Raw genomic sequence first — 27,072 nt, 5'->3', positions numbered from 1 at the left:
CAGCATTCAAAGTTTAAATAAAAATTAGTAAATTATAATCATGGGGCGAAAAGCAGATTTTTATGTGTCATGTACCTCCCTCAACTCTAGACAAATGTTAATACTTGTAGGAATGTAGAAATTTGTGAGTAATCACAAATTCTACCAAGGATCAGCAAAATAGAAATATTGTTTCTTCTTGAAAATCATCACATTTCTGTTCTGTCTCAAGTATAAAAGTGGAAGAGAAAAAAAAGTGGATTATAATTGTATATAAGAGCTCTAATTTTAGCAGAGCTAATTGCACACTTTCAGTCAAAAAGCACTGCTTTTCATTACGCAAAGGTGCTTCAAAAAACCTGTGTTCTCCTGCTAGGATTGGTTTCATGAATTCCTATATAGATTTAATTCCATTACTAGGTCAGAAGCATTGAAAATATCTAATCTTGAAGCAGAGCCTGTTGGGAAGGAAGGAGTCCTGCATCTAAGAAAACCTGGTCCAGAGCTAAAACTTAGCTTGCAGGTGCATGGTCTTCAGTCTAGGCCATTGAACTGACCATGATTTTGCAAATTACTCCACATAAATGTGGTGGAAAACATTTGTGTTGCCAAAGTGAGGGGCAGGATTCTCTTGACTATAAAAGGAGTGGAGAGAATTGGCTCAAGTGTAGGTAMTTACTATGTTGGTACGTAAATTTGRTCAAATAAATCCTAACCTCGATGTTTTGAAATAACAGAGATGATGTGTGAGGTCTCCAGGTTCCTTAACTTGGAGTTTTCACATGCTTGTTGTGGATTTCATGCACTTAGGGCTGACTTTGCTAACTCTTTCTCTGCCCCAGGCTAAGCTAGTGATCTCATGCAAAATAAAATCRGAGTTCTTTTTGCAATCACCTGAGGCCAAGAGCTGGATAAAGTAAAAAAWCACTTCACTCAGGCAAATATTGATAGATTTTGCACTTCAGCCACAGGATCTGACAATGCTGATATGTTGGTTTCAGTTCTCCTCTGCTGCATCTTCATCACTTGCTTTCCTCACAAGTTTAATTCAGATGTAATCTTGGAAACAGCTACGCTTTACACTAGTGAATAAGGATGACATGCTGCCTTGTTTTTCTTCTTCCTGATTCCACCTTCCATTGATTTATTAAACCCCTGAGTTTTGATGACAAAGTGTGTTTAATCATTCTCCTTTGAAGGGGCCTTTATCATAAGTAGATCATCCTTGATGTTGATTCATGCCTTCTCTGGAGAGCAGCAATTGTGGATTGTCTAATACTTATATTTCCTCTCAGGTTATTCTGAAATAAACAATACTCATGCCTAATTTTATTGACATGCTTTTCATGTGGTTTTGGGGCTTGTTGTTGTTTTTTCCCCCTCTTCCTGTCTGAATTGCTTTGCCATTTTCTGGATGGGCATTTGTTGAGGTATGACTCATGGAAATGGRGCAGTATTAAGGTATTCTTTAGTGCTTTCAAACAGATCACACTTAATAGAACAATAATGTATTGTGTTGGGTATTGTTCCATGGGCTAATTACCTAATCAGATAATGTTGGRGAAGCAAACTTGTAGCAGACATTAATTATCGATGCATGGACTGGTAGCAGATGGCAGTATTTGCAGTGGAATGTAAGTTGATGGTTCAGTGGATTAATTAAAGATTACACAGCTCCATGCCCTCCACTCAGAACATGGTGCAATAAAAACTGTGTGCTTTTTAAAAAAAGGAAAACAATATTTAGCTGTGGTTCTTTAACTGAATAGATTTTCCTGTAAGCAGAGAGTGAAAGGAATAGTCGATTTTCCAAAAATTACTTTAGTGGCCTCTATTTGCCTTAGGAGTGCTCAGAATGGATTTAAAATAATGAATAATTATTGTAGAGTATATTAACAAATGTGGAAACAGAGACTAAGCATAGTTATGTGCTTTTCTTCCTATTTTGTCTGTAGACTCTTAGTCCATTTTGCTTTGTCTGTTGGTCAAATTAATCTCCATCATTGTGTCTTCTCCCTGATCTATATGAGAACACACTGGTGCATCTTCTCTGCAGACTGGACATGGTTTGAATAATCTCAGCACAAAAAAAAAAAAATCCCATGAACACAACTTTTCTCTGGCCTAAATCTAAGTAAAAACTATTCTAGCTCAGATCTGAGGAAAAAACATGTGGCCAACTTTCACCAAGAGAGCATTCTCTGCTGGGGAGAGACTGACCCATCATCCTCAATAATTTTTCAATGTGCTAAATGAAAATACTGCTCAGCAGTGCTTTCTCTGCTCTGAAAGCTGTAGCTTTCCCCAGGGCTGAGCTGCAGAAATTCTGGCATCTCTGCAGGGAGATCAGCTAGAGCCCCTCATGCCATGGTGAGGGTCACATTGACCATGGAGCATGGACAGCTCAGAGGAACATCTCTGCATCAAAAAGCAGCTCCAGGGGCTCAGAACCACATCCAGACTTGTTTGGCTAGCATGGCTCAGCAGAAGCAATCATTGAAGCAAAAAGGACTCTGACAAGAAATCCCTTTATTTGTGCTTGCTGTGACAAATTGATGAGGAGTGTGAGAGAGAGGCATGGCATCTCAAGATCTGTTCATAAAGGAAGAAAAAGCAATAACTGCTGYGACACTAATGAGGTATAAAATATCTCACCTGACAGCCACCAACATTTACAGACCTTGATTTTTTTTTTTTTCCTCTCAGCCTAGATTTTATTATCTCTTCCTGGCTGTAAATGTTATGGAAGATACAAAACCAAGATGCCAAACTCCCTCCCTCTGTAAGTTAAAAGATGCAGCAGTTAAGTTTACTGTCAGTTTTTGAACTTTTGACAGTGAATATCTGATTTAGTAAGCAATAAACTCATAGTACCTGGAACTTTTATGCACACATGTCAGCTTTTGTCACTGTTGCTTTTGCATAGATCACATTTGGGGTCTCATGCCTTGGCTTTCTGCAAACCTTCATCCTCCTCCCACAGATACCAAGRTAAATTAAGAATAACTTTACTGAGGGTTATAATACACTGCTACAAAATGCTTGAAAGGACTAGATAAATTTTAAAAAATATATCATATTTTTATTTACATAATCTAAGTCAAAAAAGACCGGTCCCTGATCAGTAGGAAATAAATTATTATTCCCCCAGAGTCCAGAAGAATCCCTCACATGGATGATTCTCTTCTTATCTAAACAACAAATTTCCTTTTAATTTTTTTTTTTTTTTTTGGCCATCATTTAGGGAAGGTATTAACCAAATTTATTCCTTTCTTCCAGTTTAACTGGGAAGGTTGGAAGCTGTCTGGTGACAAAGTGAATGARTTTCTTTTTTTACTTGATTTGGGTATATGAAGAGACTCCATCCTGCATCTGTAGATCTGTTTGTTTCTAACAAACATTTGAGAAGTTCAATAGCCTTTTGTGACTAAGGGCCAACAGAAAGCTTGAAACTTGAAAAAGGATCTTAAAGGACTGAAGTCTTGACAGTTTGATGTCATAGGGCTGGATTGCTTGGAGAATATTCACAGTGCAAGAGAGCAGGAGTGATTACCATTGTGTTCTGACTCAATGTTGCACCCATTTCTAGGCAAAGCTCTCACCTGTGAGAGCACCAGCTTGATTAGTTGACTCTACTTTTATTTTTCCATTCTATGACACAGAGCTAGTCCCCCAAAATCAATCCCATCAAGACATAGTGGCACTTTCCTGCTGACTCCCTGGTGTTTCATGACTTCCTTGAGGCTAAGGCTTCCTGGCGCTGCTAAATCCAGCGCTTGGTTTTAAAATTAAAATATTGTTTTTCAGAACTTCATTCAATACATTTCTCATAGATTTCACCAGTCACAAAATGTGTTTTCACAGTAATAAATAGAGCAATGTAATTGCCCGTGCACCCTGCCATAAATCCTTCAGGGGGTGATTTTTAAAATGTGGACAGTACAAGGACAACTTTGATGTTTCAAAGTAAACTTGCAGATTTCAGAGTGTCAGCCAAGAGATTTCCCACTGAGTTTCACTCAGCTTGAGATGTGAATGTCTCTGATTTTTATTTTTTTTTGGGCCATTTTTTTTTGCTGCTGATGTGTTTACGTGTCTATCCTTCCTCTTCCCTACGYCTGCACCAGTGGGACAAGAACAATCAGACACTGGGCAGGATTTGCCAAATTTCTGGCTGGCTGTTTGCTGCCACAAGCCCCAGCAAGAGCACAGGGCAGGAAAGGAGCAGCCTTTTTCCAGCTGGAAAGCCAAGGTGGTGGTTATAGCTCAGGAGGGGAACTGGCTGTGTCCTCCCTGAGCTCCTCCACGTGTCATCTCCTCCAGCGGTGCAYATTCTCATTAGAGAGCTGTGGGATGGAGCCACATTTATTTGTGACCAGCTACCAAAATGTTCATGAGTTTTCAACCAGACTTCATTAAACATTAGAAAAGAAGGCTGGAGAGAGCCCTGAGAACTGCTCTGGGTTTGAGTTCACCCTGCTCAGCACAGCTTCCTTGTGAACTTCCCTTCTRCTTTAGAGYAGCTCTTTCTCTGCTGCTGCTGTGKAGCTTTAACCTGGGGASTCCTCAGCCTCTCCAGGTGATTTATTGCAGACCTTACCCATAAGTAAATTCAAGTTAGGGTTGGGGTTTTTTCCCCTGCCAACATCTATAAATCTTCTCTCTGCAACTGAATTAAAACCATTGGATTGACAGAATTTTGTGTGGATTTGTGCCAAGGACAGTGTGTGATGCTTCCAGCAGGCTGGATACAAATCGAGGATCGACTTCCACAAGGCCAATCTCAACCTTTGCTGCTGAGCTGCTGTAACAACCCAGCTAAAACATGTGATGTTGGACAGGGAATCCACTGCATCCCTGCAAAGCTTGGGATAAACAGTTTGAAGTTGTTGTGGCAGCACAGAGGCAGAGATCTGCCCAGGTTCAAAGGCAGGGGCACTGCTGCATTGGGATTAACTGCAGGGGAGCACAAAACCCCAATACCTCAGCCCCTGYTGGTTTTGGTGCCTCTCTGTTACACCAAGGTGCTGCTTCAGCCTGTCCCTCACTYCTCCTTTCTGTGTGAATGGAGCTGAGTGTTCTGGGAAATGATGCTCCATATAAGGATTTGATACCAGGGTGATAGCATATATGGGAATAGCATTATATTTAATTTTAAGTATATTAACCTGTCTCCTGCCCTGATTACTAAAACGCTGTCTGCATCAGTAGAAGTCTCCATATCAAACAGCTGCATGAAAAGCACAGAGAGTAACAAGAAMGAGAAATATATGCTGATAATCCATTTAAATGCAAATACCTGGCTGTTTGACCTGGGATGCAAATGTGGAAATATATTCAATATTAAACTCATAGCTCAAACTATCAACAACAGTAATTTAAAAATATGTGCATATACTTCCGTGAGCAAATTATTTCAAAATTAAATTCAATAAATTTCACCTGCTGCAAAAAGAAAAAGGACTGTTTCTTATTAAACTGCAGCAAGTTAAAAACAAGTGTCCTCTCTGTTTAAAACCCCCCAATTTTACTTTGCTTTGAAAARCCCCAATCTCAGAACAGGGCTGATTGGTTCATTTAATTGATTAGTGAAGTTTTTTAAGTAGTGTGCTAAACACAAGCGCACAGTCATCATCAGCTGAACTTGAAAATGTAAAGTTATTCGGTGTTGGTGTTGTTTCATAAAATACATAGATACTGGGTCTTGTTTATCCTTTGGGTTATTTTCTGTGTTTATTTTATTTTTAAAAAAATATTTATCCYTCACAACCCTGGAAAGTGGAATATCTTTTTGACCTAAGGATGAAATTATTTCATAGTCAGCTGCAAGCACTGCAACTTTTAGGAAAAAAAAAATTAAATGTTCTGAGTGATTTAAAATAAAAATTCCATAAAGATATTTTCACTGGGCTTTTCAGATAGCCTCAGAATCTGTACAGTCAAGATCTCATTTCACAGATATTTACAACTGGTTTGTCCAATTTTGTGTAACAACAGTTTTGTTGTTTTTTTGGTTTTTTTTAACTCAGCTCATAGTCTGCATCACTGCATAATGGACAACTCTGAAACTGAGTAAGTTTCTGTTTAGGGAAACTCAGAGCTAAGGAAGAAAATATAACCTACCCTGGGCACTCTGTAAACTGCCTCTTTGTAAACTGGTATTTTTGCTCTTGTGAATTCTCGCAATGAATTTTGATCATTTTTCACCTCCCTTGGCACAGGCTCAGTGAAGCTGSGTTTGGGAGAGGTTTCAGCTATGGAACAGTTCAGCAGCAATCTCAGATGTGTCTGTGACAGAAATGTTTCTAATCTCCCTCAGATGCTCAGTGGTGGCTCTGCTGCCGGACCCTGCAAAGGATCCTCTAGGGCTCCACTTCTGGTGCATTTTTCCCCTGGAATTTGGAGTCGTCCTTCACTTTAGGGTGCAAGATTTCCCACATTTAGAGTGTCTGTGCTCTCTATTTGAGTGCAGTCTCGATGGGGTTTTTATTGTGTGGCCAAGATTAGGGGCATCCTTCTCCACCCCAGCCCAGTTTCTCCCTCCCTCATCATCTCAAATTCTTCATCTCAAATCAGTAACTTCTGCTGCTCCTCAGCACGATGAGGTTGCTGCTGAGGAGAGGAAATAATRAGCCTTACTCTGGTGCTGTCCAAAATCCATTTCAGCGAATCTTCCTTTGCCACAAAGAATAAATTCACACAAGAATTACACTTGAGTATGTGAATACACCTGGCCAAGGTAATTAGAATATAATTCTTCTGCCTCAGCTCTGTTTGTGCTTTAGCAAGTGGGGAGCTGAATGCCAGGGAAAAGGATTCAGTGTGAGTAGTTTCTATTACTGCAGATGCAACTTGTTAGCAAGAAGTGTTCCTGAGGCTCTCCTGGCTGCTGGCTGTTTATATTCTTGTCTTTGCTTACGGTGTGGATATGCAGGAACCTTCCAGTTTATTAAAAAAATACAACAATAGATCATTTTTCTTGCTAATGTAACTTTTGTACACATGGGGATAACACGAATATCAATTTGTATTTCTGTTGGCTTGTTATTTAAATATGATCTGAAGCCTTCGTGGCAGATTGTGAAATGTTTTTTCTTTAAGCAGGTCTCTTTCAGACTATTTTYTATATTCATCTGTTTGTATCAGCTGATGGCTGGGGTAAAACTGGCTCTGTAAAGGTGACAGCTGTCAAACCAAACAGCAGGAAGGACACAGCCAACAGCATAGGAAAGCTGGACACATTTGTGGCTCAGGGAAGTCCACTGAGAAAAATGCCATCTTAGTGTTTAAACTTAAAATAAAATAGGCTGGTGCTTAAGCCTTGTCTTGTCTCGTGGTGGAAGTGCTCTTGCTAAAGGAGAAATTGAGAAATTTTTGTGACAGAAASTCTTTGTGCTTCTGTCTAAAACTTTTCATAGGATCAGCTGCCAAGCAGCAAACCCATCTTCTTGCCCAGAGCTTTCACTTCTCAGGAAAGAAGCTCCCCCCTCTCTCTCCTCTAGAGAAAACATCTGATACAGCTTTCCTACCARCTTCCTACCGAAATAACTCCAGGGTCCGTTAACATCTGGAGTYTGAATGGGTACACAGGATGTTTCAGCAGAGAGATTTTAAGGTGAAAGAGCAGAACTGCTGTGCTGTATCTTCAGGGTACATGCTGTTAGCTCAGTCAGCGCAGATGCCACATTAAAATGAAGCTGGATTTTGGAATAGAGATCTTTACATCATCGTGATTCAGATCAGCACATTGCTCCCCAAGCACGGGAAAGAAGTCGACAGGACAYGAAGAGCTTTCATAACTAATGACTTAATGGTTGGGTTTTGACTAGCTTTTTCCTTAATGCAGACATTAGGACTCTGAGCAGATTGGGAGGTGTTTTGYTGGCCTTTGATTTGCAAGAGTAACCCCTGTTAGCCCTGACATCTTTTGAACTTTCAATTCAAATGTTAATTTTGGGAAGGGAGGAGTTGTGAGCAAGGGAGACAAGGGRGAAAGGAAGAGACAAGGGTTTCTTCAGGCACACAGCATCCAGCAGGGCTCTCCCAGCCCCTCAGGGTGGCACAGAAATGCATCAGCCCCACACTTACAGGAATAGTTCTTGAATAGCTCAGTGTGCCTAATGCTTATGCGTTGCTTCATCCTTTTCTCCTTCCACTTTTCYGGTTCTTGTTGGTAAAATTGCCTAGGGAAGTGATGACCCCACACACCGAAAAATGCCACTAATTTGGGGTAACCAGACTGAGCAATTACATTGTGATTAATCGGAGCAGATCAGCTTCATAGGAAGCTATTGATGCCAGTCTCTCTCTTTCTAGGCTGTGCTTCTACACATTTAGGGGCTGCAGCAGGCTTTGCCAAGACAAGAAGGACAAGGAACAGTTMAGCCTTCCCTGTGTCATCCACCCCATCTCCCCATTCAGCAGCAGATCCAAACTAATCCCAGAAGTTCTCTTGAAACTGTCATATCTGTTGAATCCCTTCTTATTGCTCTTGGATGTCCTTTATTAATTTTTCCTCTGCCTGGGCTTTTTTTTTACTCCCAAAGCAGTGCTTATATATCATTCTGCTCACCTCTTTCCCCATTTATTGAGTGTTGTCCTTTTGCATTTCATTTCTGTTGTTAAGTAGTCCCTTACTTGGGCAACTGGCCTTCTGAAAAAATTCCCAGTATTTCCCTGGAKTTAAATGGTTTCTTCTTGAACTCCTAGTGAGTTTTCTGTAGATGTCAGCCAGTAAGCCTTTCACTCCCACAGCTGTTTTGCAGCTGATTTCTTTCAGAAAATTACCAAAGATGTGGAAACCTTAAACACCTTTTGGGGTCTTGGGGAGATATYTTCTCCATTATTTGCATGCCCTTCATTTTGCTCCCCTCAAATGGGTTCCTGATAGTTTTTCTTCTCCTCGTGTCTTTGCGGTTTTCCTAAAACAATGCATGAATACATCTAGGAAGCACTTGTAACTGTTGAAGAAATTCACTTGAATTCAATTTGATGAGGGTGATTTGTTTAAGATCTGTTTCCAAAGCAAAAGAGATCACACAGCTATTAYGCCTACAAGTCTCATAGCCTTGCCTGAACACACCTATCAGATAAGCCAAGYGAGCAGATGAATGCAGAAACTGCARTTATGGAATTTTGCCAGTCTCAGAGGAGAGGACCAGTGAAGTTGGAATCTTTAATGTGTTTGACCAGCTCCATTAATGTTGCTGGTTCTCCTATTTTTTGTGTTCATATTGACATTTCCTAATAAAGGACCTAAATTTTGCTTCCCAGAGGTTCCAGTCCCATGATTATGGGTCCCAGAACCTCTTCCCCTTCCTCATGGACTCTTCCTGCATTGCATGTTCCATTTGCTATTGGAAAGGATTGCTTCAGACTATTCTCACCCATTATTTTTCTTCACATCTCTTTTTCTTATTTCCAAAACTGCAAAGTACACAGAATCATAAGGAATGCCTACATTTTATAAACAACTTTCTTTACTGAATTAATTCCTGCCAACTTTTAGTGAATACAACACCTGTGGTATTAAAATAAATGTGTGCTGTCTTTCATAACTTATTTTCTAAAGCAAATTACACAAAATTGTCAGTACATTAGATTTCARCATGCCCATATGTGGGGAGCAGAGCTCTGAGGCTGGACCAGAGTATAAATCTCTAGATAAAATCTCTGAAGGTTAGAATAACAGAATATGAAGTTCCTAGAGAACACACGGTGTGTAAATTACATTTTTCTCATAGCTTGATCAAACCTGGACAGTTTTTTTCAGATGGCAAAACACATTTACTCTGTTCCCAAATGTAAATCACCTCTATAGAGACTGGGGGTAAGATCAGTATTCCAAAAAATKAGGATCAGGACTCTTTGCAGTCAAACCAGTTTAATGCATTTTCCCTTCACCATGACTTTAAAAGTATCATTTTGGTTGAAATTACCCAGTCTGTCTGTTGTGGGAGGGCAGGCAAAAAGGTGCAATATATAAACTTCATGTCCAAACAGCAGCCAAAATTCTGAATAATTGATCATGGAGAATGGGTTACAGAGCACATTCAGTCCCYGTGCTGTCAGCTGTGCCTGTAGTAGGTGTCACTGTGTACCAAACCATTMGAGGACAGCTCCCATGTCCTCAGTCAAGTTATTAAACAACTCAGGGTAGTACACCACTGCTGGGAGTGCCAACCTGACTAAAAGGTTAAATTACAGGCTGGAAGCTGSAACAGAAAATCAGAGTTAAATTTTCATGGCAACACCTGCTGTAGTCATTTGTATTTCACTGCTGAAGGGACTGCAATAAAACTGTTTTGCCTTCCCGTCAGTTGATGGTTGAATTAATAAGGCACTGTCCTCATTTAGATCCCATTCTTGTTCTCAGGCTCACATTCCCATGTAATAGGAAAGATGAATCAACTGAGACTGAGTTGATGACGACATGGAACAATGCCTAGCTGAAGCAAATGAATATAGCTTCAAAGGACAGTAGTACTGAAAGGTTTAAATGAGCCGAGCAGGCCTTGGAGGATAATTTTCTATTGAAAAACACTGATTTTATTGAAATTTAACCTGCACCATTAAAGAGCTGAAGTCAACACATGTTCCATTTGAAAACTAATTTGATAAATTTTGCTAGGTAACTCTATATTCAGATCTACTTATGTCATGAGTCCTTTTCCAGCACAGGCAACCAGTTGGTAGATGCCTGGTGTAGAGGGGATKAGAGCCCATCTCTGCACATCATCATCTTTGTGGTACTGGAGAACAGCCTGGCAGCTTTGCATCAGATTTTCTAGCAGTGGGATCACATCAGCACTCAAAGCCATTCTCTGGCTGACCTGTCAAGATACATTCACTTCACTGCAGCTTACAGGTGAAAAGTCCCATTTTGTGACAAAATTACAGCCGTTTTTGATTCACCTGGCCTTCAATTTCACTTACCAGATCTTTCAATAAGCTGATGTGGAAATAATCCAAAGATTGATTTTGACACAYTGAACAACCAGAAATTTTCTTATACTCTGAACTGCTTTTTGTTTTGCTTTGCTTTTTTGTTGTAAAATTTCATTTGCAGAAGTAGCTTCATCTCTGCTGAAAGGGAAAACAAAGTATAATACTAGGCAAAGTTTGATCTAGTTTTTGGTGGTTTTCATGTTGTGAAAATTTCCATGTCTTTTGTATCCTTTTCTGGAAGGTTAAAATGTTTCAAAATCTTAAAAGTTTTCTTTGGGTAAGAAAATGCTTTGTCTCTAAGGTTTTGTTCTGGTCATGTATTGCAAAGCAATCAAAGCAAACAAAATAAATAATAAGGAAGAAAAGGCAACAGTTTTCAGACTTTTGTGACATATCATGTGAAAATTACATCCCTTTTCTTTTGGTTTCAGTGGGACTTGGTGACTCTATTGCAGTTGTTAAATGCACAATAGAAATGTCAGATTTGTCATGGATTCCGGGTGCTCTGGGGCAGTACAGACTGCTGSCAATTTGCTTATGAAAACAATTCTTTCTTTTTCGGTCTTGCTTTGCTTTCATGTTACTCTTGTCTTGATAAGAACCATTCTCTTTTTCAGTGGTGTGAGTCACTTGGACAAGGTCAGTGTGATCTCTCTCAAAAATTCTCCAGTTCCATTGCAGAAATCAGCTCACTTGCCCAGTCTGAACATGATGCCTCCATCCGTCCAATTTGTTGTCCTCCCCAAGGGCTGATCCTCACCTTGAAAAAAGCAAAAAGGGACYGAGTCCCACCTTCCCAACTGAGCAAAGTAAATCTGGTTTGAAGTTTCTAATTCAGTCTTTTTAGCAGAATCCGTCATCCCTTTGAATTCTCTCCAATCACCCGGCAGTTTCACAAAGTGTTGCATACGTGCAGTGCAAAGCCACTGCTSTGGAACTCTGAGAGGAATATTGACTTTTCACAGAACATGGAAAACAGAAAAGCATTTCAGCATGACCTTGGCCTTCTACACAAATAACCTAATGTTCATATCTTGTCTTACTTTCCTCATTCTTGTCTAGAGGCCTTAGTGGAGCTTTTCTAAAGTCTGTAATATCAGCTGCAATATGGAAGTGATTTAGCAGTTCTCTGTAGATTTAGGTTGCTATTTCATTTTTGTGTAAGTTTTTTCCCCTGTGTGAATTGAGACCCSTTCTGGGGCATTGTGGGATAGTTTAGCCTCAACTGAAAGTAACTTCAACATCACACAATCAAATGTTTATCTCCCACTTGGGTACTGTTTGTTTTGACATCCTACTTAAGGGCTTCTGTGCAAAGGGCAAGAAGAGAGAAAAGACTAAAGAAAAACATGTCTAATGAGACTGGATACATAATAAAGTACTTGAACCATCACTAGGCTCCTCAGGCTGCAGTTTTGTGATGGATTTAAGATAATTTAACTGGGCAGYAGCAGTCCCACCCTATTCACAGTTTCAAGCCTCCTGGAAGTCGTGGCAGCAAAATTTGTGTTTAGACTGCAGGGAAGCCTTCCATACTTCATAAAAGMTGACATGAGAAACAGAAAGTCTCTGTTTAGCTCAGAGATCTGAAGTATGACTGCAGAGAACTAGTTGCTTGTTTTTTTCTCTCTTGGTTAGTATGTGGAATAAGCCCATGTCATGTTCTTTGCATCTAATGTAGCATGAACACTAGTAAAAAAACTTCAGTTGCATTATTTCCAAACATGGCTTTCATGAATTAGCCTTCTAAACTCATAATTGGAAATGTGATCAAGACAATTGTGCTTTTTGGCCCAGTAAAGCAGCCATAAATGCCACGACAGTGGTTCTCATGAGTCCTGAAGACCATTCCATCATTAACGAAGGTCATCTGTGTTTGTGTCCCCACTGACACACCCATTTGTTGTTATGATGGGTGAAATGTGCATTTCTGAACTTGGTGCTGTGGTGCTCCCAGTGCCTGGGATGAGATACTCCAGCCATACACCAGCACCCCACAGAGATCCTTTAGGAATTCAGGAAGGGTGGCAGAGGATCCTGAGAACAGAGCTGCTGTGGGTGCTGAGCTGTGTTTGATGTCTGAATGGTTCAGGCACCACTCAGCATCTGTTCTCATGTCGCCAAAGACTGCAACATAAAATAATATTGTGGCATGTAAAGGAATGGAACCTTTGATAAAATCGAGAAAGATGAACAATAATTTCTGGGATATTGCATTGATTTTTCAGCACGGAATTAGCAGAGAATATATTCCTTCATGTAGGCTTGTCTCTAGACCATGGTTGTGGAAGACTAGTTAAATTAAAGGAGGACAGGATATAAATCTGGTGATGAATTCTTTTTGGATGTTAAATCAATAACTCTGGTTGTGCAGATTAAATTCTTTGCATCACTTAAGGSTTTAATTTATAGCGTAAAGAGAACGTAAATAAAGAAATGAAAATTAAAAGGTGAAGCTTCTTGTTAAGGTTTCAGAAGGAAATGCATGTTTTCAAAGTCGGATGTGAAGTACAGACAATTTATGTTGGCCAAGATAAAAAAGGAACAAGTGCAAATTATTTATAAATTTAGCTTAAAATTACAGATGGAAAGATSGAYACAATGAAGTTTTAAATCTYTTGGTAYMATTTTACCACCTGGCATAGGTTCTRCTRTTAAACCAATGTCACCCCCTGAACTAAACAGGAACATCAGGAAGAAATGTGGGTGGAGTAGAGGATGGAGAAAGCATCTCTTCTGAGATTTTTTAATTTAATGATGAAACCCAACATTACAAATGGGTGGAAATAAACAACCTCCTCCACCCTTTCTGCCTTCCTTGCAAGCCTTTGAGACCACAGCCTCCACCAAAGTTATCAGTCAGCCTTTATTTCTCCAACCTTCAGTGAAACCTTGACCRAAGTGTGCCATAAAAAAAATTTATGTTTTCTGCCTGGAGGATTACTTATCTTCCCACTGCTGCCCACCTCTGAGTAAGTGCTCTTTCTATTCTTAACTCTGTCTCCTTTCTTCTTTCTTTGACTTTAACTAAAGMAAAGAATCTGCTTTGAGGAAAGAAGACTGGCTGTTCTTCTCTGAAGCTGTGACCAGGAAGGCAGCTCTGTCTGAAGAAACCTGTTAGTGATGTGTGTTCAYCAGCTCTGGGCAGCTGATAGGAATGTTTACTGACATTTGTTTCTCTTACAGAGACACTTCATGCAGTGGTCTGCAGAATCAGAAGCAGCACATTTATTATTGTTGTTCTTTCTTCCTCACTCTCTGGGTATTTTTTTTTTTTATTTTGTCTTCAAGAAAGCATATTCATACTCATAAGAGAAATCAACAGCAGCAGCTTCAGCAGCTCATTTTTGGTAACAATGACTCACAAGAGAGCAATTAAGGCCACCTCCATTACCAACAAAAAGGCAGCCATCACAAAAAAATTCTTTGTACCAAAGAGAAARAAAAAACAGAGTTAATGTTAATTAAAACTTTCCTTATTTTAAATTTTAAATGTTTTAACTGTCTGGAGTTTTGTTAGTTTGCCAGGGATGCTTCTTCTGTTGCTTTAAGTAGAAGGCTATTTAAAAAAAGCATTTGCCATGGTCCTAAGCTGACCAAGGTTTCAACTCAAGTTCAGCCTTAAAAGGTTTAAAGGAAGGAATATTTTATTCAACTCTTGATCCTCTGCCTTTTTTGTTCTACTAAAAGTAGTGCATTAATTGACTGCRCTGGAATTGACTGCACTACAATTGGAATTTGGGGGTTTAACCCTGATTAAGTTGGTTTTGTAGCCTCAGCCGGATGCCTGTGGTTTGGAACACTCTGTAAAGCAGAATGTTGTCTTCAGAAGAGTAAATCGGCTCTGGCAACTACTGGCACTATGTTAAAGTGCCAACATGGCCTCTCAAACAGATCTAAAGCAGGAATCTGGATGTCCTCAGCAGCCTGAAGGTTGAKGTTTAACCCAGCTGACAACCAAGCACCACTCAGCTGCTCACACCACCTCCTCCAGCCTCCGTGGGATGGTGAGAGAATCAGAAATGTAACAGTAAGAAAGCTCCTGGGTTGACATAAGAGCAGTTTAATAATTGAATAATAATAACAATTTTAATGATGAAGAAAATAACAGGAAGAGGGAGAAATAAAACTAAAAAAAAAAAACAACAAATGATGCAATGCCAAAGAATTGCTCATTACCAAGCAGCTGATGCCCAGTCAGATCCTGAGCATCGGCCCCCAGCCAGCTTTCCTCCTGGTTTACATGCTGAGGGTGGAACATCCCTTCAGCCAGCTGGGGTCAGATGTCCTGAGTGTCCCCTCCCAGCTCTGTGTGCCTCCCCAGCCCCTCTCTGGCAGGGCATGAGAAGCTGACAAGTCCTGCAAGYGCTGCTCAGCAACAACTGAAACATCCCTGAGTTATCAGCATCATTCTCAAAGCAAACCCAAAACACAGCRCTGAACCAGCTACCAGAAAGAAAATTAACTCTAACAGCTGAAACCAGGACACTGGGTAATGGCTTTTTGCCTAAAATCRTCCTCAAGTCAAGAAAATTTCAAGAGCAAAGCAGTCCTACTGCAGAGCTATGTGGCACTATTAGCCAAAAAACCTCTTTATCACCAGTCTGATGAAACACCAGCAGAGTCTGAAAGATATCTTGCAGCAGGACATCATCTGGTCCCTGAACTTTGTTTAAGGCATTAGTAGGCCCAGATTTTTTAAATCTTCCCGATATTCCCCTGAAAATCTATTCCAGACATTGCTGCCATGGGAAGTTGTCAATGAGCTTTGCCTTGAGGTTCTACAGATTAAGAACATTAACCTTTAGCTAACWTATAAATCACACCTTTAAGAATTACTATAACTGTTGAGACTTGAAGATGAAGGACATGAAATTAAAAAGCTTTGTGCTGATTTTTTACCATTAACACTGCAGCTKTGACATACTTTTGACAGTCCCTGAATGCTTTCCTCTCCTGTCTCCTTCCTTTGTATTTTGACTTGTTCTCTCATCAAAAATAACCACCCTGCAGTAATTTCAACTCTGGGATTTTTTTTCATTGAACATGTCAGGTTGTGGCAGATGTGTGTTTCTAACCTGAGCCTTGAGGATGTGGAAATTTCATGCAAATGCCCTTAATTACATGCATCACATTTGAATAGCAAACTCCTTGGCAAAGCAATGTTCTCTCAGCTCATTTTATCACAGACTGGGAGAAATCAAACCTTTTATCTGTACCCAGTGGTGCTGAAGGCACTAAATGACCCCTGAATTCAGAGGCAGCTTTCTTTATTTTGAAGACAGTATATTATAATTCTATTCTGCCTGCATGTGTCCCCCTCTTTCTGCTGCAGGAAATGCACAAGTTTTATGTGTGTGTCAAATTCAGAGCTGTTCTGATTTCATGGAGTCACTCCTTCATGTCACCTGGCAAAAATTGCTTTTTATTCAGGCTATTGCTGAATGTGGAAAGGCCATCCAGCATAGAGGGAGTTAGAGGTTTCATGGCTACCAAATCCTCATGCTTGATTGTATTTTTCATCCACTAAACCCATCCTTGGTGCTGGCTGTCAAATGATAACTTCTACCATAAAAACAGAGCCCTTTTTTCTTATTGTGACTCTTGTTCTGGGTCCTTCCCAAGATGAGGAATGAAAATGAGAAAAATATCATACAAGTTAATCCTTTTCTTGGTGGYGTTGTCTGCATCTACCAGATGGGTCTTGTTTTTCCAAAGCGCAGAACTAAAATTTGGGAATCTGATTGAGTAAATCAGACAARCATGATGCAAAGAGCCAAAAATGTAGAATCAAAATACCTTGGTATGTGTGGCTTTGAAAAGTGTTTAATTTTTCAGCAATATTTTTTCATTGAAAKCTCAGAAGAATATTTTGGAATTGAGGAGATTTTGGATTTTTTTTTTTTCTGGCAAAGTACCATTTTCTACTTGTCCATAATAACTATCTATAAAACACTTTCATATTTTAATTATTCAGATATGATATGTCATTGCCAAGTACCTTCAGACACATGTACATTAGCATATCTTYTTGGGTCAGAAGTGTGCTTTTGAAGCAAATACCACTTATCATACTTTGGCTCCTAGAGCAGAGGTATTTTAGAAAATGCAAATGGTTTGGGAGCCTGTCTGATGTAAATCTGGTATAAAAAAATGACATAAATGACATGAAAACCAAAATGAGCCCAGTGAAATTCAGTCCTCAGTACCAGCTGTTTTGCTTTACAGATCCATTCCCAATGGAGTGAATGTAGGCACAGACATTATTCAGACCAATTAGATTTAATGGTTTACATCCAAATTGCACAAATAATCACCAATGTGAAGTTTTGTCTAGACTACCCTCATCTTCCAAGTTCACCAAAACTGTCGAGCAGTTTTACAGCATGCTTTCTCATGAGATTTCCCRTGTCTGGGTTCCCAGAATGAAATTTCTTCAGAGTTGCAGTGCCTCATTTTTGGTCCTGATTCTGGCTGAAGCCCAGAAATACATAAGGAGTAAAAAACGAGGAGGAAAGCTCCACCAGGATGAAACCACATGGAGGTTAAAGCCATTCTTACACAKGATAGAGCTCTATCCTTGCAGATTCCTTTACAGAAGTGCAATTAATTGAAGGATAATTAGGTATAAATCTGTAATTGCAGCTCTGGTACATTCTCTGTTAAGGTGCATGGGCTTCTCTTACTGTTAACAGGCACTGCCCATCTCATCTTTAATTCAGCATCTCTGCAATGTGCTCTATCCCAATCTTCTTAAAATAAGCCTGGGATGTTTCTGCTGGATTTGTTTAAGCTCTTTGTAAACTCTGTGAGGTTTTAATGAACAGAACAATGCAGCGGAACCAGTGCGGGATATACACATAAAGGATATCACAAAAAGAATGAGGAGTATTTACATTTGTAGCATCTTGGCTTGTTTTCTCTTGCCTTATTATTTCTGTTTCTCCTTTCATGTGTTTGTCTTATGTTCTCATTTTGTTCAGTCCCAGAGGTAGCTGCTCGTGTGCTTTCCTTCAGTGTCTCACAGCACAGGCAATGCTTTCAATCCCTGATTGCAGCACACAGATCGAGATTTTTCAGTCAGGTCTGACACATTAAACTGYTGTGGGGCAATTCCTCCACAACATGATGAGAAATACTCCCTGCCCTCTCAGCAGCACCTGCTCTGACCCTCTGGAGCTGCTTGTCCTGCTGCATCAACTAAATTGGGTATCCTGGGACACGAATCACCCAAGCCAAGTGCCTAATATGTGGTTCTGTGTGTCTCTTACGTATCTTATTAGTGATTCTGGGCRCAGAAAAAGCATTTTCTGAATATGCTTCATTAGTTCATTGCCCATTAATGGCCTGCCTTATGTGTGAATGTCTCTGGACAGTCCCATGTGTTTAATTTGCTTCCTTTATCATTCCAAGATGTTATCTCTGTTCCAGGCTTCACTTTGCTGTGATTACACTCATGGATRAGAGGTTTTCCCATGACCCTTGTTTTGGAATTAAGGCATTGGAAAGACCTCGGCACTTCTAAAATATTGTTACCAAATCAAGTCAGAAAAGCAACCAGAACTGCAGACAGGAGATTGCAGAATAATAGTCCATGTTAGCCAAGCAAACAGGAAACCCTGAAATACACATGCAGTACTACCAAAATCAGATTAGGTTGATGACTTTTCATGTAGGGGACTCACGTTCTCTTTAGATTAAGTAGATTTGCGTAGGTGTCATTAAAAAAAATTGAACTAAAATATTAGTGTACCAAAAAGTGTATTAAATTTCTCAAAAGCCAAGAAATGCCTTGTAAAGGCATCTTTGCCTACAGAGGGGTTSTAGATCTCTGCTGTAGACAGGAGAAAGAATGCCCAGAAGATATTTTGTCAGAAATACAACGCTGAGTAYAATTGGCCTCTGGAACAAAATTATGGGGGTCCCCCATGTCAACATTTGAATCATCAAGGAAGCCACTGATCTTGTTGGCCTTAGCTACTTTTATCCTAAAAGTATTTATTCTACTTTTATGCTGATTTATTCAAGCCCACTGATCTGTCAGTGCTGCCATAGCTCTGACTTCTTTTATATTGCAAATACCTTAGCATGTATTTACATTATATTTTAAAAGCCAGAGTCTTTTAAGACAGAGGAAACATCAAGAAGATCACATCAATTCTCCAGTGATAAAATGGATGCTCTCATGTTTTTAAAGAAAAAGACGAAACTACAAGATTTCTCTTACTGACACCATCAGCTTTTTAAGGCTGAGTCTTTACAGATAAAGGACTTCAGCAATGGACTAGCCATCTGTGCAAATCAATCAGGGCAGCCTCTCAGCTGCCAAAAATTATGGGTGGTTAATATGGTTCAAAAATCTAGATAAGCAAACAAAATGGTGAAAAAAAAAAAAAGGTCAAGGTCAACAAGGAAAACATTAATTCACCCTTTTATTCTGCATTAGTAGAATAGTGGAAGGAATACAACCAGCTCTTGCCTTTCAGTAGTGTGTTCATAATTTCCAGATGTCAGGTGCTAATTCCCTAAAACATGTCAACTTCATCTCTTGAAGCTGTCTGGAATTTGCTGACCATCTTCCTCTGCAGCTGAGTACCAAAGGGATTTAGTGCCTTCCCTTTGCATTTCTGACAGTCACCTGCTGTACCAAATAAATTGTGCTATTTCCCAACAATTAGGGCTCTCTCCCTCAAAACTGCCTGTTGAGCTGCAGGTAGAGCTTGTTTACATGGTTGGTTTGGTATTTCTTCCTTCATGACAGCATTTGGCAGGTTGTCCAAATTGGAAATGGTCTCTGGTCACTAAGGATGTTTGTGGAAATTTTGGAAGTGTTGTGCCTCCATTCCTGTCTCCCTCTCTGTGATCCCTCTCCCCCATCAGCTGCTGCCCATGGAGCTCCACAGAGGAGCCTTTCCCCTGCTGTGMATCTCCAATGGTCCTGCTGCCTTTGTTTGCAAAATTGTCAGCTTTTTGCATGCTCAGATATCAATTCAAATGTTTGTTTGGATGGATACAGCACTCACCTCATCATTCCAAGGCTCCTTCACAGCTGATGGTGAAGCAGCAGTGCCYGAGTGTGTCAGGCCATGATCGATGTTTGTTCAGAACAGGCTCACAGCTCCATGGAGCCATGGAGCCTTTCCATTTCCCAAGGCAAAATCTGAGGTTTCTCCCAGAGCAGTGCCACATTTGTCTCCAAGACTACTYTAATGCAAACAGGAATCGTTTGGAGAGAGGGGAAGGTGCATCCCAGAAGAGCAAAAAAAAMACCCCACTTYAAAATGAAGGCAAAAACCAATCTTCCTGTGAGAACATTTGAAAAAAATAAACACTTCTTCCTACCTGAACTCCTGATCTCAACAGGTAGCAATGCTTTAGAAGCATCTTTATTATCACWGTTTAAAGGAAATAATTCAGCAGGAAAATTTTGGCAAAGTGAGACCCTGTCTGAAACATTTTCAGTAGATTTTATTAATGGARAAAATCAGAACTGCAGCGTTTTCAAGAGTAAAGTCGCATTATGTTTGTCAGGGAAACTATAGTAGTGTCTTCTTCTGTCTCTCTCCATTTTTTGAAGGCACATGAAAATGTCTTTCTAGACCACTCACTCACAAAAAGATTTTCACTCTTTTTGTTTCTTTTCAGACAAAAAAATGTTCTCTCTGATGTTTTCGTGTTTCTTCAGAGAACAACACTAATTGGCTTCCATTGCAAGAAAATAACTCTCTAGAAGAAAAAAATAGTGTCTGTKGTTCCTTTACATCAATTTTATGTTTCTTAGTTGCGTCAGCACAGAGGATGACTGATTTTCTTTTTTGAGAAAGGGTACAGTTCCTGCCTAATTTTTATTTATTCATTATTACTGAAGGTAGATAAGAAATAAATAGAGGTAGTTGAAAAGACTTTAGTTGGGAACCGTATTACATTTTATTTCCTTTGCTCTGAAATAAATTGGTTTTATAATCTTTTTTTTTTTTTTTTGTCTCCTTCAGGCTTAGTTCACTTCACTAGTCACAAGAAAGTGTTWGTGACACAAAAAGTGAACAGGAAGCAGACAGAGTGGCTCCCCCACATAGACAGTAGGAACATGGAAGTTCATGTGCTTAGCAAGATTTTTTTAATAAAAAACATGACATTTGCTTTGAACACTTCAGTTCAGCTTTGCAGAGAAAATGTCACCTGAAAGCAGTAGCTGAGAAGGATGATAATCTACTATTTTGGTTGTGAAATAATTAAACTTAGAGAAGTTTGTCTTCCCATTGGTGACAGGGCCTTCATCTACCCTAAAAAGCACTGTGCTGAAATGCTCCTCCAGACCCAGAGAGCTCCTGAGTTGTGTCAGCTCAGCCCAGACTCTGCCTGGACTGAGGAGCTTCAAAGAAGATTCCACAGGATACAATCTTGGCATTCCCAAGAACCAGAACTGTTCTCTAACCAATTTACTATTTGGATAATAGGATAATATAATTTTTCTACATACCTTGTTGTATGTTTTTTCTATTAAAAGCCCAAGTGGCCAAACAATGTTTGGTGGGCTCAGATGCCTATGTCATCTTGGTCCTGTTTTAGGATTATAGTACCCAAAAGGCAGAGATTCCTCCTGCTGCAGGTAATACTGTCACAGTGCATTGGGGAGAGCAAGGATCCACCCCTCAGGGACACAGTCTGAACCTTCAGTCTCACATTGCTCTGATTGCTTAGGACAGACTGATGTTAATGTGGGTGTATTTCTTACCTTTGCTGGTTCCCTCTGATAATTCTCAYATCTGCTTGTTTTAGAGCTCATTCTTACTCTCAGATTTTTTTATATTATTCTCCAAGAACTTTTGGAGATTATMTCTAGACCCAGGCACTCAAACATTACCACACTCGTTCAGAAAAATGGCCAAAGAGTACCGGACCTTGSATGCTTTTCCAGATGCTATGGGTGCCTTCTGTGCCTCTGGATACATTCTGCATTAATCAGAATCTGCATTAATCAGCAGAGAAACAGGACTTGACATAAAAACAAGTAAAGGATCTCTTTGTCCATCTATTCTGTTCAGAGTCAAAGCTTCAGCTGTCATAAACTGGAGTGGCTCTGACAAAGTCAACTGCTTTTGTCACATTGGTCTCAGTGAACGTCCTTTGGTTTGCATTTGTTGAATATTTGTCTCTGGATATTTGCTGAACTTGTGTAAAACTGTCAACTCTGGAGGAACTCATAGATTCCTCAATTTTTCATGTTTCCACAATCACACCTGAAAGGAGGTGAAAAAAAAAGAGATCAAGTTACTTCTAAAATGCCCACATATCTTAATCCCACCCAAGTTGAGCACTTTTTTGGCCATGTACTGATGAATGATGAAATCTGGATCCCATTCTTTTTAGCAAACTGATACAGAAGTGTCCTGGCAGCTGAGAATTGTCATCAGGCTGTTCTCCAGGCAGGACCAACCTGAAATCAGCTCAGTTGTCACACACGAATGCCAAATCTACCAAAAAAAAGGGAATGTCTAACCCACAAAATACCACTGGGTCATTTAGTTTATGAGAATGATGAAGGCATTTTCAGCAAAGGAAGATGAAAAATTGCAGCCACGTCACCAAAAATTGCCATCAGTCACCATTTGTGCTCCAGGGTATACGTCATTCAGAGGAAGGACTTAATGCTGCACTAAACTGCGTTCACTTTGTACCCTAAAGTGAAAGCATTTTAATTTTATCCCAGCTATTATAAMTGCACCTATCCAATCCTTTTATGTCTACTGTGACATTTTCATGTCTCATTATTYTACCAGTAACTTCAGAATAAGGCAGATGATTTTCATGTTCCAGGTGTTTGGTCATCCAGGGGCCTTGTGACCAGCTGAGTTATTGGATAGAACACCAGAAAAAGCTCTTTCATCATCTCTCTAGAGGAAGAAATTTGCTTTATGACAAAGGTTATTATTAGATTTTATCTGCAATTCAGTAAGGCATCAGAAACACCATGAGAAGTGCATTTGTGGCTCTGCTACTGTTCACGTTTTATATGTAGGGTGAATAAAAGGACAACACTCCAAGCAAACCAGAATTTTGTAATTACATACACGCCAATTACCRGCATCTTTGAGGATCAGAAACATTAATGCAGTGAGAACTTCTTAGCATAATCTCCTTCAAAAAAAAMCCCAAAACAACAAAACCTGTATTGAACCTTTGTAATTTTGAAGACAATAATGAAAATGAAGAGAGATGTAAATCAAATAAGGATCATCATATGGGACATCCTTGGGAAATCATCTTAATCACTTGGAATAAATCCTCAGGCACTGTATGCTGGGTGGTTGAGATAGGCAGGAACAATTACTGTTGAAGAAGTGGCTCAGAAAATTGTTGTTTCACAGGTCAGCCTGAAAAGACTAAAAAAAATAGCTAAAAAACTCGTTACAGAACAGAAAAATAGTGTCACTTGCTTTAGTGCAAAGTTTTGGCAAATTCAGTTCAGGTCAGAGCAGCAACAGATTACATGAGAGGGAGTTAAATTGGAGGGAGTTAAAACAAAACCAAGTAAACAAACAACTGAAATAAAAAATACAAGCCAAAAAAACCCAGGGAACTCTGTAAATGTTCCTGACAGTACAGAAACATCATTTAACATCAAAGTATCTTCCTCAGGCTACTGAGAATAGCAGCATCAGCTGGATATTTTATAATAAGCCTAGACAAAGAAGAATAATTAATAGATACTAAAAGGCTAAACGACCTGCATAACTACAAGCAAAAGAACATTTTGATATTCTTTTTTCTCATCTGATTTGACAACTTTTTTGGGGGGGAAAAGATTGCTCTTGTTTGGGAAAAAAACCCATTATTTGTCCTGATTTGCAGAAAGGTTTTGAACGCAGTGTTTTAAGCTCTTTAAAAGCCCCGTCAAGACAGTGGAGTATTTGGGAGGAAAATCCATATGGTCTCTTTTGTGGTGTCCCTCATCCATCTTCCCCATGGGTTTTGTTTCTTTGGAGCTGTGGCAAAGTACTCAAATTGGGTTTTTCTCTGGGTAAAGCACAGAGAGATGCTTGGATAATTCCTCTCTATACCTATAAGGAAGGTCTGAATGCTTCAGGAGGCTGAGTCTCACCACACTCCTGAAGTCCTTTGACACCTTTGCAATRTGCTCTGTGCTCTGCATGTTCAGCTCCTGCTCAGATTTGATTGCTAGCAAAGCTCACAAAGCCCAATTTCCGCTTGGTGATTGCTTTTTGACAGAATATGCTGCCTTTGTGCTGTCAAGGAATGGCTGAAGGGTCCTTGGGCTGCCTAAACTTCCCTGAGGAAGCTTCAATTGCTGATCAGACATCATCTGATATGGAATATCCCTTGGTCAGTTCAGGTCAGCTGTCCTGGCTGTGTCCCCTCCTGTCCCCTCATTGTGCTGCTGATGGGGGCATGCTGGAGGGACAGTGCTGGTGCAGCCAAAACACTGGTGTGTAATCAACACCTTTCCATCTGCTGACACAAAAGCACAGCACCATGAAGGCTGCCCTGGGAAAATCAGCTCATCTCAGTCAGACCCAGCACACCATCACGGGGAGCTGACAGCAAACAGACAAATTAGCAGCATGGGAAAAACGTGAGTTCAGGATTGGGCCAGCATGCCAAGGAAGATCACTGTGTTAGAAGCACTATTTGCTGGAGAGAGATCCTCAGTGGGAGGAAATAAGAGAAGCTACTGTACTATCAGTGATTAATAATAACTCCGTGTATGGCATGGAACAAACTYATTGAGCATTTTCATTTTTTAAGATCGTGGACATGACATTTCTACAGCTGTACCTAAGCCATCAAAAGGAGTAGAAATACATCCTAAGTGTGACATGAGTTGTTGAGTGAACACTGCTATATTTTTAAACTTTTCCACTTCCTTTTTTAATGCTCCCTCTGTTGATATAATTTTGTTTTCTGTGTTACAGGCACAGCAAGGTTATCAGTTGAGGTCACTACCCTGACATACAACATGCTGCACAGAAGAGAATTGCTAGAAATCATATCCAAGCTACACAAAGGTGAGCAAAAGACAAAAAGCTTGGCCCTGCTCACAGTCTGGAAAGGTCACCACTGAAATGTAGCTCAGCTAAACTCACTAACTTTTACAAAGAAGCTTGACTTAGTCAAAGATCAGCCTCTGAGTTCCCAGAGGGTGTCCCATCCTGAGTGCACCCATGTCAGCATGCTGTGGTTACAGCCACAYGAGCTACAAGGCTGGAATAGGGAGTATTTTAGGTTCTTCACAGTCAGTGTGGCTTTCTGTCATTTATAATGCACTCTGGTAAAGCAGATCTTCACTTTATGTGGGAGTCAAGCTTTCCAATCATTTTGCCATTTCACCAGTCTTCCTTAGGAGGAGGACACATTACCCTTGGAGCAAGAGAAAACATACACTTGAAGTGAAAGCAYGTCAGAGAAACCTGTGGGTGAAGAGGGAGAGAGGAGAGGAAGGAGATAAATTGAGCTGGACAGCAGCTGGCCTTTGGGAAGGCAGAAAGTACATTRTCTCCAGTATTTTTTCATTTGCAATGCTGAATATTCTGTTGTATTAATCAGTGGCCACTTGAGCAGCAGCAGCAACAGCAAAAAAAAAAAAGGAACAAATGTCCAGATCAGCACTGTGAGGAATTAATCAGTCTTTGAAGAGTAGTAATGAATTAATTTGTTACCAAAAAAGTGAAATAATAGAAATATATTCCCTCCTCTCTTTATGCCTGAAGGGTTCTAATGCGTGAGCTCTCATTAGCATTCACTCCTGTCAAATAGAAAGGTTATGCACCTTTACTGGATAATGTTTAAATGTCAAAAATGTTTGCATTGCTGTCTTAAATTAGTGATTCTTTTTGCAGTCTTCTAACCCATTTGYATGTAATGCACAGCTGTACTTTGAAATCGAGGATATAACAAACCTGAGAAGCTCCTAAATGCTAGGCCAACACAGCAAAACTCTGCCCCCAAGCATTTGCATCATGCTCATTTCTCACTCAATGAATTAGACATGGACATATGTTAATTAATATCTCTCCCATTCAAATCCTGGTATGGCAGAGGCATTCAGGAACAAATAGGAAGGCTGTACAGGGCAGTGTGTTTAATCATTATCATCTGCAGGTGCAGCCAATTATTCCTGACTGCTGAAAATGCAGCCTCACATAACTTTGAGACAGTTGCTTCCCCAGAGGGAATTTTGATACTTGGCTAACATTCTAAAGGAAATGTCCTGGTTCTCCAGTACAATGTTGGAGTGAATGTGGAGGTGATTGCATGATATTCTACAGCCTGTAGGTCTACAGGTCAAACAAAATCAGAAGTGTCCCTCTGTCCTTATAAAACACACCTCTGCCTCTCAGCAGTTTAATCTGTGTATTTTGGATGCCAGATCATGGTTCCATTTTTATAATTTATGATGTGGTAGCACTCTGAATTTGTAGGGGATTTGTTCAGTTTTAAACACCAGTAAGGCAGACAGCAAGGTTTCTGGTTTATTATTCTATTCTACAACAACAATTGGAGAGACAAGAGAAAGCAACACCTGAATGAGAAAGAAGAGTGGGCAAAGGGAAAAAAGAAGGAGGAAAATCATCAGATTAAGTAAAAAAGACTAAAGTGAGTCTTCAGGAAGGGGTTAAAGTGATAGAGCTTTTCAGTGGTACATGACAAGAAAAGATGATTCATCCAGTCATAGCCTAAACCAACTTAACGAGACTGGAGTGGATGACTTCTGAAACATCAGTCTTGACTGATTTCTCTGAAGAAAATTCAGATGCCCTCTCCAGCTGCGTAGCCATGAACATGCTACTGTAGCTTATGGCACTTGCAAAGGCATCATTCTTATGGAATACCAGCACACAACACAGGCAAAAGTCTCTGCCAACTGTTTTCCCATCCTTTGTGGTGCTTGAAGTGCCAAATGCTGTTTCAGCAGATTTGCTTCAGAGTGTCTCACTCCTTTCCTCAAGAAGGACACTCTGCTGGAAATACTCCAGGCACAGAGAAACTGATCAGAGAGGAAATCAGATTTTATCACTAGAGATCAGGTTGAGTGTGCTGCTATTATAAGTGGTTTGAGATTTATGGTGGCCAACAGTGCAAACAGCTGCTCCTTGCTATTTCAAATGACTGCTGCCTGTTTTATTG

The 27,072-nt window shown here is 40.0% G+C and overlaps 1 long non-coding RNA gene across 1 annotated transcript in view; it reads left to right on the top strand.

The window, feature by feature from the left end:
* The window catches only part of LOC130582105 (uncharacterized), a 92,404-nt gene that overhangs the window by 51,628 nt on the left and 13,704 nt on the right, over nt 1-27,072 (top strand). Inside the window, exon 2 of the long non-coding RNA XR_008966292.1 lies at nt 24,861-24,953. This is a non-coding gene — a long non-coding RNA (uncharacterized LOC130582105). The remainder of the gene's footprint in view (nt 1-24,860; nt 24,954-27,072) is intronic.

Source organism: Malurus melanocephalus, unplaced genomic scaffold, assembly GCF_030028575.1.
Source record: "Malurus melanocephalus ecotype Western Australia unplaced genomic scaffold, MMel_1.1 scaffold_463, whole genome shotgun sequence".
NCBI classification, from domain to species: Eukaryota; Metazoa; Chordata; class Aves; order Passeriformes; family Maluridae; genus Malurus; species Malurus melanocephalus.
This window is presented reverse-complemented; position numbering and strand designations above follow the sequence as displayed.